This window comes from Dipodomys merriami, unplaced genomic scaffold (genome assembly GCF_024711535.1).
Source record: "Dipodomys merriami isolate MVZ:Mamm:240054 unplaced genomic scaffold, mDipMer1.0.p SCAF_459, whole genome shotgun sequence".
In the NCBI taxonomy this organism is placed as follows: Eukaryota; Metazoa; Chordata; class Mammalia; order Rodentia; family Heteromyidae; genus Dipodomys; species Dipodomys merriami.
This window is the reverse complement of record NW_027206023.1, coordinates 225540-243742: the sequence shown is the minus strand read 5'-3', so window position 1 is coordinate 243742 and position 18203 is coordinate 225540. Positions and strand designations below refer to the sequence as shown.

Here is an 18203-nt window from a genome sequence, read left to right as displayed (position 1 = left end):
CATCTGGGATTCTGGCACATGACCTGAGCCACTCCTGCTTGACCTACAGCTTCATATCTCCCCTATTCTCCATCCATCCATTCAAAGCAAGACCTGGGAACTGGGAGAGGTTAGCTCTGTCTTCTATTCTGCCTAGGCTTTAAGAGCTACTGAAATATCAAATCCCCCATGAGGGCTGGGTGCTTCATAGATAAAGTCACAAAAGAGCCAGGCCTCCAGAAAGGACATATCTAGGTGGGCCAGGGGTATGCATATCAGGAGCAATGCAGATCTCTCCTGAGACCTTCCTAGAGCTAGTTACTCACAGAAGACCAGGGACCTACACTTTGGGGTCACCCAATGCCTTTTAATGGTCCCTAAACACTTCCTTACAACTCTATACATCCACCATCTCATTTGCACTCCAAAACTCCACACGCAACCTCATTAAGAGTCAGTAATTGGTGAGAAATATTGATACTTCAAATTAATTGTGTTATTAATACTATAACCAATCATAGGGTCTTAAAATAACTCTATTTTCTCTATATAAACTATACTATTAGTGCCATTAAAAAACAATTGCAAATAGACTTGTACCATATGTGGGCAAAAAAAGCAATTAAGTGAAACTCTTGAAAACTAAATGTATAACCAACAGCATATTATCAACATTTACATAATTCACATTAAAATAATGACATCCTAAAATATATTACTTTTTTTGAGGGGGGTCCCGTCGTGGGGCCTGAACTCTGGGCCTAGGCACTGTCCCTCAGCTCTTCAGCTCAAGGCTGGCGCTCTACCACTTGAGCCACAGCGCCACTTCTGGCTTTTTTCTTTTTGCTTATATGGTGCTGAGGAATCAAACCCATGGCCTCAGGCATGCAAGGCAAGCGCTCTACCACTGAGCCACCTTCCCAGCCCCAAAATATATTCATTTTAAGGGATAGACTTATCAATAAAATATTATATACCAGGCTGGGAAGATGGCTCAGTGGTAGAGCGCTTGCCTTGCAGGCCCTGGGTTAGATTCCTCAGGATCCCATAAGCAAAAATAAAAAAGCTGGAAGTGGTGCTGTGGCTCAAGTGGTAGAGCACAAGCTTTGAGCTGAAGAGCTGAGGGACAGTGCTCAGGCCCAGGTTCAGGCCCCTCGATGGGACCCTCCCAAATATATATATATTACATTCCTTTTAATACTCTGCTACAGTATCTCAGGGAAATAAAATGTAGGTCTATTCATCAACTAAATACACAATCCTTTCCCATTAGCTTTTATTAATAAAGGAACTACAATTCAGTCATAAATAGGCAAATTATTACATGATTTGAGGATTAGGATGAAAAATTTGATACATAGCAAAGGTATATGATGCAGTAAAACCAGCTGGTTTATATTTTGGTCATGTGTGAACTGCCCATAGAGTAAAAGGAAGAACTTTTAGTGATGGAAGTTAAAATAAACTCTATTTTGGAACTTATTTTTCAAGAGGAAAAAGGGAAAGTATTTCAACAGAATTAAAGAGTACCAGACCCAATGAAAGGCTCCTTAAATCATGGAGGCTCTATGTTTGCTGTGTAGAAACCTCACGCCTACCATAACAAAGACCTGATACCTGCAAACTTTCCCATAATCCCTCTTCCTAGAAATGATTCAAGAATTCATAGTACTTTTCCAACTCTCTCTTTTCCAGCTCTCTCTTTCCCAACTCTCTGTCTTTCCCAGCTCTCTCTTTCCCAGCTCTCTCTCTTTTCCAGCTCTCTTTCCCAGCGATCTTTCTCAGTTCTCTTTCCCAGCTCTTTCCCAGGTCTTTCCCGGCCTTTCCCAGCCGCGTGGAGGGCCAAGATGGCCTGGTGCCAGCCAGAACAATGACTAAACCTACCCCTTACCTGAATACCAAGTGCGTGGTGCTCTTCTTACTCAGCTACCTCTTTTTAAAAATCTAACATAAATGGTGTCGTGACTCGGATAAAGGGCTTAAAGTCAGGATAGGTGGGATTCCTCTCTGTTTTTTTCCTCTTTTTTTCTTTTTTTGCTAGTTTTTCCCTTTTTGCTCTGAGGAATACCCACAGTTCTGATGGCCTTTTGCGAATTGGTCTGTCTGCTGTGGACACATCACACCGATACCATTGCTGGCCTTCACATCCACGTCCACACCACTTCTCTACTCTGGTGAGTGAAACTACTCTCTACAATTCTCAGTTGCTCAGTCTCTGTCCAGACATGGCACCATGCCAGAGAGCTCCTACAGCCTTTAGCTGAAAAAGGCCACTCACCTCTGAAGCCTAGGATGCTTGGTTTTGGGACTTGGCCTTTTTTCTCTAGAGGGCTCTTGGGGAAGTGGGGAAGCCACACATGGTGGGTTAAGGGTTTGGCCCCATCTGACCCTTCAACTTCCACCAAGCTTACTACTCCATCCATCTATTCTAAGGTATCTTGCTAACAAGTTGCTCTTTTTCAGGCCCTGGTAAGTGAGGCCCAACCATCTGATGTGCTTTGTTACCAAAGATGTCTACACACTGTTGTTAATGCTTGATAGGAAATGTACTCGGTATCTTGCCCATGTAATTGTAACCCCTCTGTACAGTATTTTCACAATTAAAAAAAATTCAGGTTTTGAGTTTTGCCTTTTTTGTTTTATGTTGTGTATTCTACTACTAACTACGTGGTTTTAAAATACTGGGCCTATCTGTGCTAAAATTTTCATCACATCTAACAAGTTTAGTCATTGCAGAATATTTGTTGGTCAATTCTTGATAAGGACCAGGTAAGCTCTATTCTCTATTCTATTTGATCTCCTGGTTGATTTATTGGAAATAATAAAGGGCCTTTGTGACAAAGATTGCAGTTCAAAGGCAGCCTGGGCTGAAAAATCCCTAAGACTCCATCTCCCAACTAACCTGAAAAGAGCCAGGTTGGAAGCATGGCTCAAGACTCTTATCTCTAACCAGCCAAACACTGGAAATGGTACTTTAACTCAATGTGATAGAGCACTAGCCTTGAGTAGAAGTGCTCAGGGATAGTGCCCAGGCCTTGAGTTCAAACCTCCTTGAATACTAACTGGGACAACCATCCCAGCAACGAGCACCTAGACTCAGCCAGTCTGGGGAACAAGGGACCATGGATAGGTGTAAGAGGAGATGTTGTCAAACAGCTACTTTGTGCCTGCCCTTTCAAAATTAACCACAGTTGGGAGGTCAATAGAAGTAAGAAGCCTGCCCATCCAATGTCTATACCTGTCTACCTATTAACTGAACAGGAATTTATATTCTTGTCTTTGTCACTTGACTTATCCTCTACCTAGTTGCCAGATATCATAAGTAGCTAGAGACATTTCAACCAACATTTTCAGTCCTTCCTCTTGCCATTTATTTGCTCTCTAGTATTTTTTTCCAGCCCTTCAATGCCACATGAGACCTCTCCAGAGTTCATCTAAGGACTCACACCACCAAGGGACAGCAGCTGCTCACTGCCTTCTCTGGGAGGGGACCAAATTTCAGACTTTTATCCCTAATGTCAATGCCCCTGTTCAGCAGGAAGTAGCCAGAGAGAATCCGTGCCCCATTTCATGATTATTAAAAGACTGGAATGTAAGGTCTGCTCCTGGATGGAGAGCAAAGTCTCCACTGAGTACCTGCATTACCTAGGTGCCTGGAACGCCTGGAAGAGGTCACATCTGCATCCACTGAGGTCACATCTGAATTTGATGTGGCCACACCTTTCTCCACCCATACCCCAGATAAGGCCTAACCCAGGCCCAGATGCTCTCTTTCCCAACTCTCTCTCTTTCCCAGCTCTCTCTTTCCCAGTTCTCTTTCCCAGCTCTTTCCCAACTCTTTCCCAGGCCTTTCCCAGGCCTTTCCCAGCCTTGTGGAAGGCCAAGATGGCCTGGTGCCATCTTGAATAAACCTACCCCTTACATGAATACCAAAAAAAAAAGAATTCATAGTAGTTCTTAAAATCTAAAAACATATGGACAGGTTTCTCAGCAGAGGAAGCAGGAAAACCCAGACAGCCCTTCCAATATTCCCATGTGGTGTTTCAAAAATCACTAATGATGAAGGAAATGGTGGCCTTGAATTTCATGAAGGCCATTCAGTGGGCATGAGGGGTTTATTTAGATTCATTCTCTTAATTTGTGTACTTTTGGCATTATTGGCATCTGACTCAGTGTTTCATTCTTGATAATCAAGTGCTCTACCACTGTAGCCATGCCACATCCCTTTGTGTGATGCTTTATGCCAAGACCAGACATTCTGGGATCCTCTTACTTGCATGTCATGCCACACTTGGATGACAGATGCATGCCACCATCCTCAGCTTTTCAATTTTTCTCCCCATGCTATCCTGAAAGGTCAATGCTCCTGATTTTAGCCCTTCCCTGTAGCTGGGATGAAATTTTTATTAAAAACAAAACTAAGAGCCTAAATTTGGTTTTTAAAAAGTTCAATACATGTGTTACAATTTTCTCCCAAAACATAAAATCCTGTGCTTCTAACTTTAAAATACTTAGCCAGCTAAGGGGTATTATGCATTTTGAATGTCTAACAACCACCCCAAAGTAGGCTGGCTACACACATTCCCATCACATCTATGTTCATGATTTGCCCAATAGTGACTGCTCTGACCCTGCGCCCCTTCACTTTCTCACAGTCCATCTCTAAGCAACTCTCAATAAAATCTGCATGTCAAGTACCCCATTTCCCAAACCCTATCTGCATCATGACATATAGAATCCACCTCACCTGAGAACCTGAAATCGTTCTCACCAAATACCTGGCAAACTCATCTATGAAACCATGAGCCTGGTTTGGTCATTCACTTACATAACAACGTGACAGCTTCCTGGCTTTGTGGAGGGAAGCTACACTGAATCATTGTGAAATAGCAGTCAAAACCGTGAAATCAACAACAGATACATGCTTTGTATCTGGTGAAAGACTGTGCTCAGGGAAGACTCAAAACAGTCCCTCCAAACAGACAATTCAATGTGACAAGTGTAGTGACCATTGGATTCACAATCCTGTGTGCACATACTGAGTTGGAATCTCCTTCTCTACAGGCTTGATAGGCAAATAGTCACTACACCCCCTAATATGGTGACACCTTCTCTGAAACCATTTGAGGTCTGAGCGACATGGGAAGGATTGGACATGAATCAATGGAAGCCACTGCACAGCCCAAAGTTCCTCAGGGGTCTGGAAAGGGACCTCTCCTGATGGTGAAGGATATCAAGGCCTTTCTTTCGGGAGCCAAGGCAAGATAACCCTAACTTCCCTGCAGGTGCAGACACTTACTTTGAGATACTCTTGCTGAATGACACCACCACACAAGCGGAAGAGTGAGGTCTCCAGAGAACGCACTTAGGGAAGAACAGTTGCAAATCGCACCATAGGTTGGATCTGACAGGAGCCTGCTGTTCACTGGCACCAATGTGACAGGATAGCATCCCATTTTCCAGGCCATATGGTAGCACAGGAGGGGGCTCTGACTTGGAATGCTCTGTCCCCCATACGTTATTGGTTCAACAGATGTGAAATCCACGAATAGAATTCCTCAGAACCTTCTTGAAGGCCCTTGGTGCCTTTCTCATCCAATCGCTGCCTCCAACAGTGACTGGAAGTAGCCTCAGCTTCTGAAGGACCCCCCAGCTTCTGTCTGACTGGTGGCTTCCAGTCAAGCACACAGGCACTGGCCCTCTTCTTGAATTAGATGGGCCTCACTTGTCTCATCTGAGGGCAAGCCACAGAATTATGGCTTAAGTCTGAAGAAGGTCTAGTCACTGTCACCTTTGAGCTGCTGCAGTTATGAGCTGCCATGTGTTGAGGCCACCAGAGACCATGTATACACGACAGTCTCTGAGGACTCCACACACAGATGCCCAGTCATTCTAGCATTTCAGGTGCCCTGCCAAACACTTAAGGGAATGGCTACAGGAAAAGCAGACCAACTCAACAGAACCAGCTTAGACTAACTTGTGATATTTCAAGATCATGATGCTTCCTTTGCTCTAGACACAAGATAATTATGCCAAATGCAAAAACAGAGCAACTGCTATCCTGTCACAACTAAAAGTGTGGTGTTCCCACTATCTGTTTCACTGGTGCTGTCCTGGGACTGGTTGCTCTGCCACAAATTGGGTGTCTCATGCAGTCCCTGACATCTGCTCAGGAGGTGGGAAAATACAACCACCTACAAAAAAGGGAAACAAATCACACTACTTTGGCTGAATTTGAACCATGATCCCTCACATCTCAGCTTTCTGAGCAGCTAAGATTATAGCTATGAACCCCAGCTCACAAGAAAACACCGAGTGTTTATTCTTAATAGCGAAGTGTATGCCCTTAGAGCAAGGCATGCAGGCTGGTGGTGAAGGCCTGGCTTTGAATCCTGGCTTGTTTGATCTCATTGTTAGAATATGGTGGTAATGGGATTACCTTCCTTAGCTGGGTACTGAGGGGGAACTGTGGGAAACTTAACATATTAAGGACATTTGGGACAATGACCAATGTCAATGGTCAATAGACAATGGCCAATAGACAATGGCCAGGGCATGTGGGCATGATCAGTTTGAAGGGCAAACATTCTGCAAACAATTCTTATTGCAAACACATTGCCTTCAAAGCCATTGCATGATTTATTAAAAAGGGAGTAAGGGATGCTAGTCTGGTTCTGGAAACAGATGTAACCCAAATTGCTGCCAATTCCTCAGTGAGACCTGGGAATGCATGATCAATAGGCAGAAAGTGGACCACAATATGTGGGTATGGACAAAGTTTGTTGACATATCACATGCTGATTTACAGCATATAGACCTAAAAGTAGATCTTCAGACAAAGAGAAGAAAGTTAACTTTACAGAATTTCATACGAACACAGACAATTAGAGGTAATTTTAAGTCAGTAAGCAGGAAGAATTAAACCTTGTCAACAAATGTGAAGTAGCTCCAGTGATCAGAGGTTGCAAAGAGTAAGCAAGGCACAGGTGAGCTTCCTTAGACACACAAAGAGAGTCTCTGGGCATTGTCCTATAGAATTAACAGGGGAGAATAATCGCACTTCCTGCAAACCTTCACCTGAGTCTGGCAGCTGGGCATCAGGCCTTTGCCCTGACATGGAGAAAGGGGAGTCCCTCTTATTTCCCCCAGAGGGAATACATGCAGGCATATGCACACTCATGGCACGTAAGACTTCAGATGGGGTCATGAGAATCAATGCCTCCAACTAACTTGCCTACTTGGTTCCTACAGCTGTAGAGCTCCATCTTCCTCACACCAACATTTTGTCCTTGTGACTGCCCAGAGAGAAGAAAGTTTCCAAACAACTGGAAAGGGTTGCCTTCCTGGAGGGCTCTGATTGGAGAAGAGGCTTGGTCATGAGGACTTCCCATTGGTGGGTTCCAGTGCTGATGTTCTGTGACCTTCCCAAAAATCTTACACCTTCCCTCCCCTACCTTTCAGAATGACAGCACAAAAGCCATTATAAACACCTGTCTCTACTTTACCCTAACCCACTTTCTTATTTCAAAGGGTAGGGGTTGGGGGCATAAGTTTGCATCAGGAAGCTAAGCTAACAAACAACAAAATAACTTGAGTTTAAAAAGATCTAAACCCCAGGAATACCTCCCTGAGAAGGAGGAGTAATGCTTTTATGGACTTCGTCAGAACTGTGGTATTCAAAATGGAATGCTACAGACAAACCAATGGGGTTAAGAAGTAAGATGTAGGCTGAGCATCTCTAATCTGAGGATCTTGTGTTGTGATGCTGTCTCAAGTGAGAAGATTCCACATTGGGCTTCCTGTGACTGTGGCCATCAAAATAGGAGCACGCTGCTATGGGCTCATGCCTGTAATGCTAGCTGAGATATAAGGATGTCTACAGTTCAGAGCCAGTGTAGGTAGAAAAGTCTCTGAGATTCTGATCCCCAATTAACCACAAAAATGTAGACATGGAGCTGTGTCTCAAGTAGTAGAGCACTAGCCTTGAGCAAAAAGCTCAAGGTAAGTGCTCAGTTCCTTAGATCAAGCCTCAGGTACAACACAAAAGGAAATGAAAACAAAAAACATCAAGGCACACTAAAAGTATATAAAGTTATCTTCAGTCTAGGTATATAAGTAATGAATGCATTTTATGTTTAGAATTAATCCCAGCACGAAGTTACCTTATCACATATATGCAAATGTTCCAATATCTGAAATTCAAAATATCTCCTTTCTCAAGTATTTTGTAGGAAGGACAGTCAATCTGTTTTAAATTTTCTATTATTAAACCATTCTTTAAATTTTTCCACATTCTATATGTCATATAATTCTTAACATTACTTAAATAGAAATAAGCAAACATCTAACTGCAGACGACATGTGCCTATTGTGCTTTCCATGCTACCAAATTCCTTAATCCTTGTCCACAGTACTAAGAAATGGGTACTACTGAAGAAGAGATTAAAAACATTTCTCTATTTCAGGTGGTGTACAGTCTGAGTATTCAAAGGTAAGTCAGGATATGTCGTATTTCTTAAAGCTATACCCTTAAAAAGCAGACATCAGAATACAACACAGGAGGTACTTCCTAAGTACCCATTGGATGAGTAAGTGATGGGCACTCAAGACTGCTAGATTCTCTTTCCATAGAAGGGATTATTATGTTATATTAAAAGATAAGAAGTGAAGAACAGAACACATGGGAGAACTTTTGCAGCCATGCTCCTTTTTAACCTCATCTCCATATACAGTACTGAAGATCCCTTCAGATGTTAAAAGGGAAGGCAGAGGAAAAGAGAACAATCACCTGGAGATTACAGAGTTTCATCCAGTCAGGACTTAATCTGTTTTATGTCCCAAGTTCTATCTGGAGGCTGATGAATATCAGTCCCAGATGAATGTCAATCAAAATGTAGCTCTCAGTTACAACTTCCCCAAAGAACTTTCAAAATTATGCCAATTGTATTATTCTATACTCTGTAGAAACTAACCCAAATGTCACCTTTCCCAGGTCAGAAAGTATGTGCCCAATGGCCAAGTTCACCAAACTCCATGCTAGACAGGCCTTGTTAATATTGCTCTTAGAAACATGTACATCCTGAATTACCAGAAAGAAACAAGAAAAATGATTCAGAAACCAGCCTGTTGGCATAAACTGCATCACATCAACACCTAAGTAGTTTCTTTATGTGGCTCCATTCTCTGTCCTTCCCAGGGCTTTACCCAGGGACTCTGAGCTAAATTTTTAATATATACATACACATACATATGTATGTACTTATGCATATATGCATATATATGTATGTACATGCATTTAAACACATATATAAATACAAATACACAAAAATTATCATAACAAATAACACTGACTGCCTCCCCATAAAAGAAGTAAGGTTTCCTGAAGCTGAATTCCAGGTCTAATAAACAGAACAAGAAAACTTCTAGATGTAAAGTGAAGGCTCTCAACCTGTAGAGATATTTTTCTATGAAACCAATCAAAATAAGAATCATACCCTTCCAGTCTTCAAAGACAGTTCTTTTTACAGGAATTATGCATAGAGATGCAAAACATAAAGTTGTCTTTTGTCTTAGCTCATGAAGGTAAACTCCCTCTAGAATAAACTACTGAGCCTAGATCATACATTGTATGTTGAAGAATTTAAATACTCAATGCATATTATTGAAATTAATTCATAGTCATGCCTAAGAAATTAATTTACCTCTGCCCTGTTTTCCTTATGTATAATGTACCATGAAATCAAAGAAATAATAGTACAAGTTAAAAAAAATACCTATTCCAATGTGGGCAATATGAAAAAAAAATTACTAAGGAAAATAGAGATACTCAAAAGTAACAATCAGTATGGAAATAAATCAATAGTCAAACTTGTGAGTAGCTGTCAATTGCTTAAAACATTACACCCAGACCTAAACCATTTTATCTTTTCAGAAGGTTCACCATCTCTATAGTAAAATAACCATTTACTCCAATATCCCCCAGCATTTTTGGGGGACATGAAGGTTAACAATACATTTTAGAGCTAATTGTCTCTCTGGAGCATTTTTCTCATCAGAGGACTTTTCCATTTTCTACTCAGCACAACCCGCTCTGTGCCCTGCTTGTCAAAGGCAGACTCCAATCCCACAGGCATGCCCATGCCTGGAAAGTCCATCACTAATCCCCAATGGCTGAGCTCACACTCAACACTCTCCATTTCATCTGCAGTTTCTATTGTAACCAAAGGAAAAAGCCAAAGAGCAAGACACAAACAGACCAGAACAGCAGCCACAGACAGTGCTGAAGTCTGAAATGGGACTTAATATTTATGAAAAAAAAAAACATTCCTTAGGTTGAATCAATAGCTCCAAGTTCCCAGCTGCACCTGGGCATGGGCAACCCCTCCTGCTGCACAGCATGCCCTCTTCATTCATTGGTTCAGCATCTTGCATCATGGTTGAATCAGTCTTACCCAAGGAAAGGAAGAAAAGGAATGACATCTGCTCTGTTCTCTGCAATTTATCAGCTCTAGTTTTCTCATCCAAGAAACACATATGTCCAGTCCCTTCCTCACACACAGTCTTTGTTCTAGCACTGCAGAACTGCAATTCTGGGGGAAGAGAGAGTCATACAGTGTTATCTTAGCTCTTGCTTGTTTATGAAGTGTTCTAAACCCAAGGAAGAAACATTTAGATTGGAGACATGTAAAAGAAAGATTTCTGTTCTAACTAATTTGTTTCAAATTTTAAGGATACAGTGAATTTGGAAGCCTGCTAGCAGAGACATGGTTTTTTGCAGTTTGCTCTCTACCTTTTGAGTCCCCCTGTATCCTGGTTAGAAAGACCAGAGAATTCATATAATCCATTCTATCGCTTGTGTCAAAATAGCCCATTTTTTAATTAGTTTTTTTTTATTGTGAAAATACTGTACAGAGGGGTTACAATTACATGGACAAGATAATAAGTACATTTCTTATCAAGCATTGTAACCTCCTCCTCTGTTTAACCTTCCCATTCCTTCTCATCTTCCCCGCCCCCTCCACCAAATCCCCCTGCCCCCCCAACAAAGTTGTAAAGTTCGTTTTCGACAAAACACTTGTACATCTCATTGTTGCAATGGGTCCACCTGTATCCCTATTTAAACGATTTGTTTTTCCCCTTCCCCTCCACAAATTATACTGACATCAAATACAGTGAAAGCAGGGGTTATACTTTGGGGAAGGGACATACATAGCAACAAAGAAATAATCTTATAAATGTTAGAAACAATCGCATGAAAGAAAAAAAAAACATTTGAATATATATTTTAGGTTTCATTTCCCTAACATCACCTTATCTGACGTTTACTGCTTAACTCAGACATATACTAGATATTGCAAATAAGGGAAGCCATGGGACCTATGTTTCTCTGGGCCTGGATTACTTCACTTAATATAATTTTTTCCAAGCCTTTCCATTTCCTAACAAATGGGGGCAATGCCATTCTTTCTGATGGAGGCATAGAATTCCATTGTGTGTGTGTGTGTGTGTGTGTATATATACCACATTTTCTTGATCCATTCATCTACTGAGGGGCATCGGGCTTGGTTCCATATCTTAGCTATAGTAAATAATATTGCAATAAACATAGTCATGCTGGTAACTTTAGTGTGGTCTTGTTTGTATACATTTGGGTAAATGCCCAAAAGTGGGATTACTGGGTCATAGGGGAGCTCTATGTGGAGTCTTTTGAGGAACCTCCATACTACTTGCCAAAGTGGTTGAACAAGTTTACATTCCCACCAACAATGCAGTAAGATTCCCTTCTGTCCACATCCCCTCCAGTATCTGTTGTTATTAGAGTTCGTGATTTTAGCCATTCTAACTGGAGTGAGGTGATATCTAAGTGTTGCTTTGATTTGCATTTCTTTTATGGAGAGGAATGTTGAGCATTTCTTCATGTGTCTATTGGCCATCCTTCTTTCCTCTTCAGAGAAGTTTCTCTTTAAGTCTTTAGCCCACTTATTTCTTGTGCAGTTGTTTCTTTGATGATTTGTTGTTGGGGGATTTAATTTTTTGAGTTCCAAGTATATTTTAGATATGAGACCCTTGTCCGTTGTATGGCTAGTTTATCTTCTCCCAATCCATGGGCTTAAAAATAGCCCATCTTGAAGGCCAAATCACCTTCAAGACTTTGCAGGGAAAAGGAATGATATCCCTTATCCATTCTCTTGTTGAGAGTTAACATAATGTGGCAAATTCCTCCCATCCTTAGCCTCATTTTCCTTAGTCCAGAATTTCTGTTTAGCAGACCACTGTTAGGCTCACTTCCAGCTTCATGAAAGATACTCTCCTTACAGGCCATCTAAGTCAATGTTAACACCTCCTTCTTTAGGACAATAGTCTAGATTATTGGGATTGGAATTCAAATTCAGGAACGCTATTTCCAAAATGGAACATCTGGTTTACTCACGCTCCTGAGACCTACACCAAGTATTAGCATTGAACCTTAGCTCAGTCCCCTGCAATAGCTGATCATATACCTCATCCTACCAATGGCTGGTCACTTTTGGTGGGAGGATCATTCAAGCCCAGGAGTTGAAGGACATCCTGGGTAACACACACAGGAAGATTCAGTCTCAAAGAAACAGGTGCAGAACTTCTCTAACAGAGGCTCTGCTTTTAATCCCAAGTACTAAAAAAACAATACTAACCTAATGCATAATAACTTTTTACTAATAATGAATCTCTTTTAATGCACAAATTATAAGTATTCTTTTTAAGCATCAAACTTTAATCTGCAAGTTTATAAAGATTCCAGATTACTGTAGAAGAAAGGCATGCTTAGGTTCCTCGCTCAGTGAAGTAAGCTTAGAAGTAGGAAGCAATTTCAAGTCATTTCTTACCTTAATACAAGGACATCAAAGACATGTTACTAACACTCATTAACTTTGCTATGCCTGTCATCCACCTTGAAAGCTTTTGTGTTGCTGCTGAAGATTTTCCACTATTCACTCATTTGCTTCAATGGGGACTTCTTTTCACATAACAGGATTATTTCCTCCATGCAGTCCTGGAAAGGTATGAAAACAGGAAGCTCCATTATTACTCGACCTCGCTGTTTTCTTTTTTTTTTTTGTGCTTGTATGAGAACTTGAACTCAGGGCCTGGGTACTATCCTCTAGTTTTTTTCTGTCAAGATTGGTGTTCAATCCCTTGAGCTAAGGCTATATTACCACAGTTTTGATGGCTAAATGGAGATAATTGTGTGCTTTCAAATTCAGTCTTCAGATAGCAGCCTTCTGAGTAGGATTAGAGAGGTGAGACTATAGTGCCCAGCCCCCAGAAGCATTTCTTCCTTAGAAGTGGTGCTGTGGTTGAAGAGGTAAAGCACCAGCCTCGAGAACACAAAGGGCCAGGGCCAGTGGCCAGGCTCTGAGTTCAAGCCCCACCACTGAGAAAAAAAAAACACTTAAATGAAATGAAACTATTATTTTAGATATGAGACCCTTGTCCATTGTATGGCTAGTGAAGATCTTTTCCCAATCCCTGGGCTTTCTATTGATTTTGCTAGCTATGTCCTTTGCCATGGAGAAACTCTGCAATTTCATGAAAGCATATTTGAACAAACTTTCTTTGATTTATTGTGTTTCTGGATATCTATTAAGAAAATTTTGGCATACACTAAGGAAACCCAGGGTTTCTCCTATTCTGTCCTGTAATGTTTTCAGGGTGTCTGCTTTGACTCTGAGGTCTTTGGTCCATTTGGAGTTGATTCTGGTGCTGGGTGATATATAAGGATTTAGCTTTAGTTTTCCACAAGTAGTTAACCAGCTTTGCCAGCACTATTTACTGAAGAGGTTGTCTTTCTTCAATTCTATTTTTGAGTTCCCTTATCGAAGATTAGATGGGTTCATTTCTGGGTTTTCAATTCTATTCCATTGGTCCTGAGGTCTGTTTTTGCGCCAGTAACCACCTGTTTTGATTACTATGGCTTTGTAGTAGAGTTTGAAATTTGGTACTGATATTCCTCCAACATTGTTTTTTCTGATAAGGATCATTTTTGTTGCTGCTTAGTGGATAGTGAAGTTAAATAATTACTTGAAATTTAATTATCTTATATTTATAAGGTTATACAAAGTGAAACCTCATTTTAAACTGAGAAATGCATTCTTGCTAAAGTAGCCATTGCATAATCATTTCTCTTCTACTGGAGTTATTGTTTGGCTTTTTATTTTTATTTTTGTTGTCCATGAAGCTTGAACTTTGGGCCTGGCCCCTGTACCTGTGCTTCTTTGAGCTCAAGGCTAGCTCTCTATCACTTGAGCCATAAGGCCACTTCCACTTATTTTTGAGTAGCTTATTGAAGAGTCTCAAGAACCACTATCCTCAATTCTCAAGTTCCTGAGTAGTTAGTATTACAGGCATGAGCCAAGCCACTAGCACCTGCCTTGGGCTAACTTTCTAAATGAAATTGTGTAAGAAAAAAACTGTCTGTTAGTAAGGATCAGTAAAAAATTCCCTCTGACTTTGGAAACATTTTTTCTTGGTTTGTGTATTTTTCTTGCTGGTGGCAATCAAATTCAGAATTTCATGCAAACTACGCATACTATCACTAGCCATACCTGGAGTTATTCTGTGTTCTATTTATTTTAATTTTGGGGGCTGATTCTGGGACTTGAACTCTGGGTCTGGGCACTGTCCCTAAGCATTTTTGCTTAAGGTTACTACTATGCCACTAAAGCTACAGCTGTGTTTCCAACTTTTTGGTTGTTAATTGGAGATAAGACACATAGATTTTTCTCCCTTGGGTCAGCTTTGAACAGAGATTCTTAAACTTCAGCCTCTTGACTGGCTAGGATTATAGACTTGAGCCACTAGCATACACTTATGTCTTTAAAATATATCCATTAGTAACAATAATAAATGACTTATTATTACTACAGGATCACACCTACAATGCTACCTACTTGAGAGGCTGAGATCTGTAGATCATCGTGTAAATACATCATGGTTATACAATTCAAAGTTCATTAATTTTTGTATGTGCTGGCCCTAAGGATTGAGGGCTTCAATTCAAAGCTTGAGCACTATTTTTGAGCTATAGTACCACTTCCAGGTTTTTCATAGTAGTTTTTCAAAGTAGTTCTTAGGACTACTGGACTTTTCTGCCCAGGCTGGCTTTGAACTGCCATGCGTATCCTCCTGAGTAGGATTTAACCAGAAAAGCCACACTGAAGGTGTATACATGCTCAAATGGTAAATGCTAACCTTGGCTGGAAAAAGTTAAGAGGATTCAAGCCCCAGTATTGGCACATATACACTTATATGCATGCATGTGCATACACACACACACACACACACACACACACACACACACACACACACACACACAAAAACCAGACTCCTATACTCAGTTACCCAGGATGAAAAAAAGGTAAAAATAACAAATTATAAGATGGATGATTATTTTAAGTAGCTTCAATAGTTACTAACATGGCTATATTGTGGCTTAGGTGGTAGAATGCTTTCCTCCCATACACCAGTTCAATTCCCCACGTTGTTCAAACCAAACCACACAAACAAAAACACACAAAGAAGCATATCATACAAAAGATATATAATACTATGTAACAAACATTAATCATTAAAAAATAACTGAAAAACAGCAAAATACAGCCATGTCAAAATCATGCATGGGGGGCTGAGAAGGTGGCTCAGTGGTAGAGTGCTTGTCTTGCATGCTTGAGGCCCTGGGTTCGATTCCCCAACATCACATAAGCAAAAAGAAAAAAGCCAGAAGTGGCGCTGTGGCTCAAGTGGCAGAGCACTAGCCTTGAGCTGAAGAGCTGAGGGACAGTGCCCAGGCCCAGAGTTTAGGCCCCATGACCGGACCTCCAAAAAAAAATCATTCATGGGAATACTCAATATCTAAAGAATGTATTGTTTTCTATCAAATCAATCTATAAATTGAATGGAATTTTATGAGAAGTCTTATCAGGACTTTTTATAGTTTCAGGCTGCATAGCTTAGAAAAAATGAGACCTGGAAAATGACATCTAGGAACTCTGATAGAAATAATACATTTAGAATAATACATGCACTATCTTCTTTGCTTCTAACTCAGGATGCATTCATCATCTTAAGGATGAGCATCTGTTCTATGGCAAAAATATATGCATTCTTTCCTGTAAGAAATTCACTAAAGGGGCTGCGAAGGTGGCTCAGTGTTAGAGTACTTGCCTTGCATGCATGAGGCCCTGGGTTTGATTCCTCAGCACCACATAAGAAAAAAGAAAAAAGCCAGAAGTGGCGCTGGGGCTCAAGTGGTAGAACACTAGCCTTGAGCTGAAGAGCTGAGGGACAGTGCCCAGGCCCAGAGTTCAGGCCCCATGACTGGACCCTCCCCCCCAAAAAAAGAAATACACTAAAGACTGAATCACCAAATAACCAAGAACTCAGATGGTATAACCCCAGAGTGATTAAGAGCAAAGACAAACACCTATATATATGGCTTTATGACAGGACTTGCTTTTATTATATAAATGCCACTGATGTCAAAGAGCTCTTTGCGCCTACTGTTAAGAGCACTCACACTCTGAGTGTGCCTCTGTCTTCCTGTTTATCTGCTTATCTGTTTGTTTGCTTGCTAACTCAATAAAGTATTGCCAAGTTTTCTTACCATGGTGACTACTCTGCAAATTTTTATTCTGTGACCAAGGACCCTAAGTCAAGAGTTTCTACTGATAGAGGGAAACTTCCCCAAACCTCACCTGGACCCAGTGACTGTTGTTCCTCAAAGTTATGAGGTGAGTTGCTGAGTGGTAGAGTGCTTGCCTTAAATGCAAGAGACTCGGTGTTTGGTCCCCGCTAACAGAGGAGGGGAAGGATTTGTAAAGATCAAAAGACACAAAGAATATGAAAGAACAATTTTGGGGACACACCATAACTCAAAATGAGGATTTGTTATACTAAAGCCTAGTAATCAAGACAATCTGGTATTACAGCTGAAGAAAAAGAATTACACAGGGTAGAGAATTGAGTACAAGCCCATGTAGAATCCTGAGATTTGACATTAGACTATTCAACAAATAGCTATTTGGATGAGCTATCTATTTATATGGAATAAGATACAAAATAGACCTTAACTTAAAGCCGTAGCAAACAATTCCTAAAAACAAAGAGGCAAAGGTAGAAAGCAACACTTAAAAGCTTTAAGAATGAAATAAGAGTACATTTTAAGAATGGAGATTTTCCCCAAGGAAATGAATACAAAGGTCGGAAAATATCAATAAGTTTACATTACAGCAACACCTTTGGTTGAGTAAGTAATATCAAGAAAAATATAAACATCCTCTCTTAAGGCTGAAGACATTTAAATAGTATGTATTCAACAAAGGAACATTTCAATCAAGAAGATGACAGATAGGATACATGATATTGAATAAAATATCTGAGCATGCAATTCACAAGAAAAGGCATATGTGATGTGGCAAGATTTATGAAAAATATTCTATCAGGAACAATAAAGAGATATCACACTTGTCAGACTAGGGAAAAGTTAAAAATATACTGGACAATACCAAATGATTGGATAAGGATTATATAAGAATATATGTGGATATTGATACCAACTTTATCATTATGCAAACTGCATATAGAGGAGTAAAAGTTATCAAACACCACTGACTAAAATTCATGAAGAAAATTTTCATACATAATATGAAGTACATCACAATTAATATGCACTGTCATAAGTATTTGTGATGATTTTTAGTACACTGGAAAATTTTTCAAGGAAGAAAAAAGGGGGTAAGAAGCCTTAATAAGGACCCTCATTTGTGAAATAACTTCAAGTACCCCACTACTTACTAGTTCGTAATGTTTTCTTTTTTGTTTTGCAATTCAGTTCCCACAGGGCAAGGGCAGGAGAGGAACAGCTTCCTTTGAATTGGGGTCATCTGCAAATGGTACCTGCATCTAGGACAACACAAATCATGAAGCTAGAGGTTTGCAAGATTAAGAAAAACAGGCTACTGGGCATGACCTGTTTGTGGAAGGGGAAGCACTGGATGGGGTGAGCAACAGTATCCCCTGCTCAGGGCTCATAATCCCAGTATATAGGCTATAGTTGGGAAGGGTGGTGGACATACTCCAAGCTCCAATGTGCCATCTCTTCTGCCCGCTAGAGCCCACCCTTAGTCCAACTGGCACCACATAGACACAATCATGTGTCCACATTCCATGAATGGGTTCCCATAGAATGG

The 18203-nt window shown here is 40.5% G+C and overlaps 1 long non-coding RNA gene across 1 annotated transcript in view; it reads right to left on the bottom strand.

Moving 5' to 3' along the window:
* The window catches only part of LOC138808605 (uncharacterized), a 98696-nt gene extending 80805 nt beyond the window's left edge, over positions 1–17891 (bottom strand). The window contains exons 1-2 of the long non-coding RNA XR_011366520.1: positions 17809–17891; positions 12843–13009 (exon numbers count right to left, since the gene is read on the bottom strand). This is a non-coding gene — a long non-coding RNA (uncharacterized lncRNA). The remainder of the gene's footprint in view (positions 1–12842; positions 13010–17808) is intronic.
* Between the last annotated feature and the right edge of the window lie 312 nt (positions 17892–18203).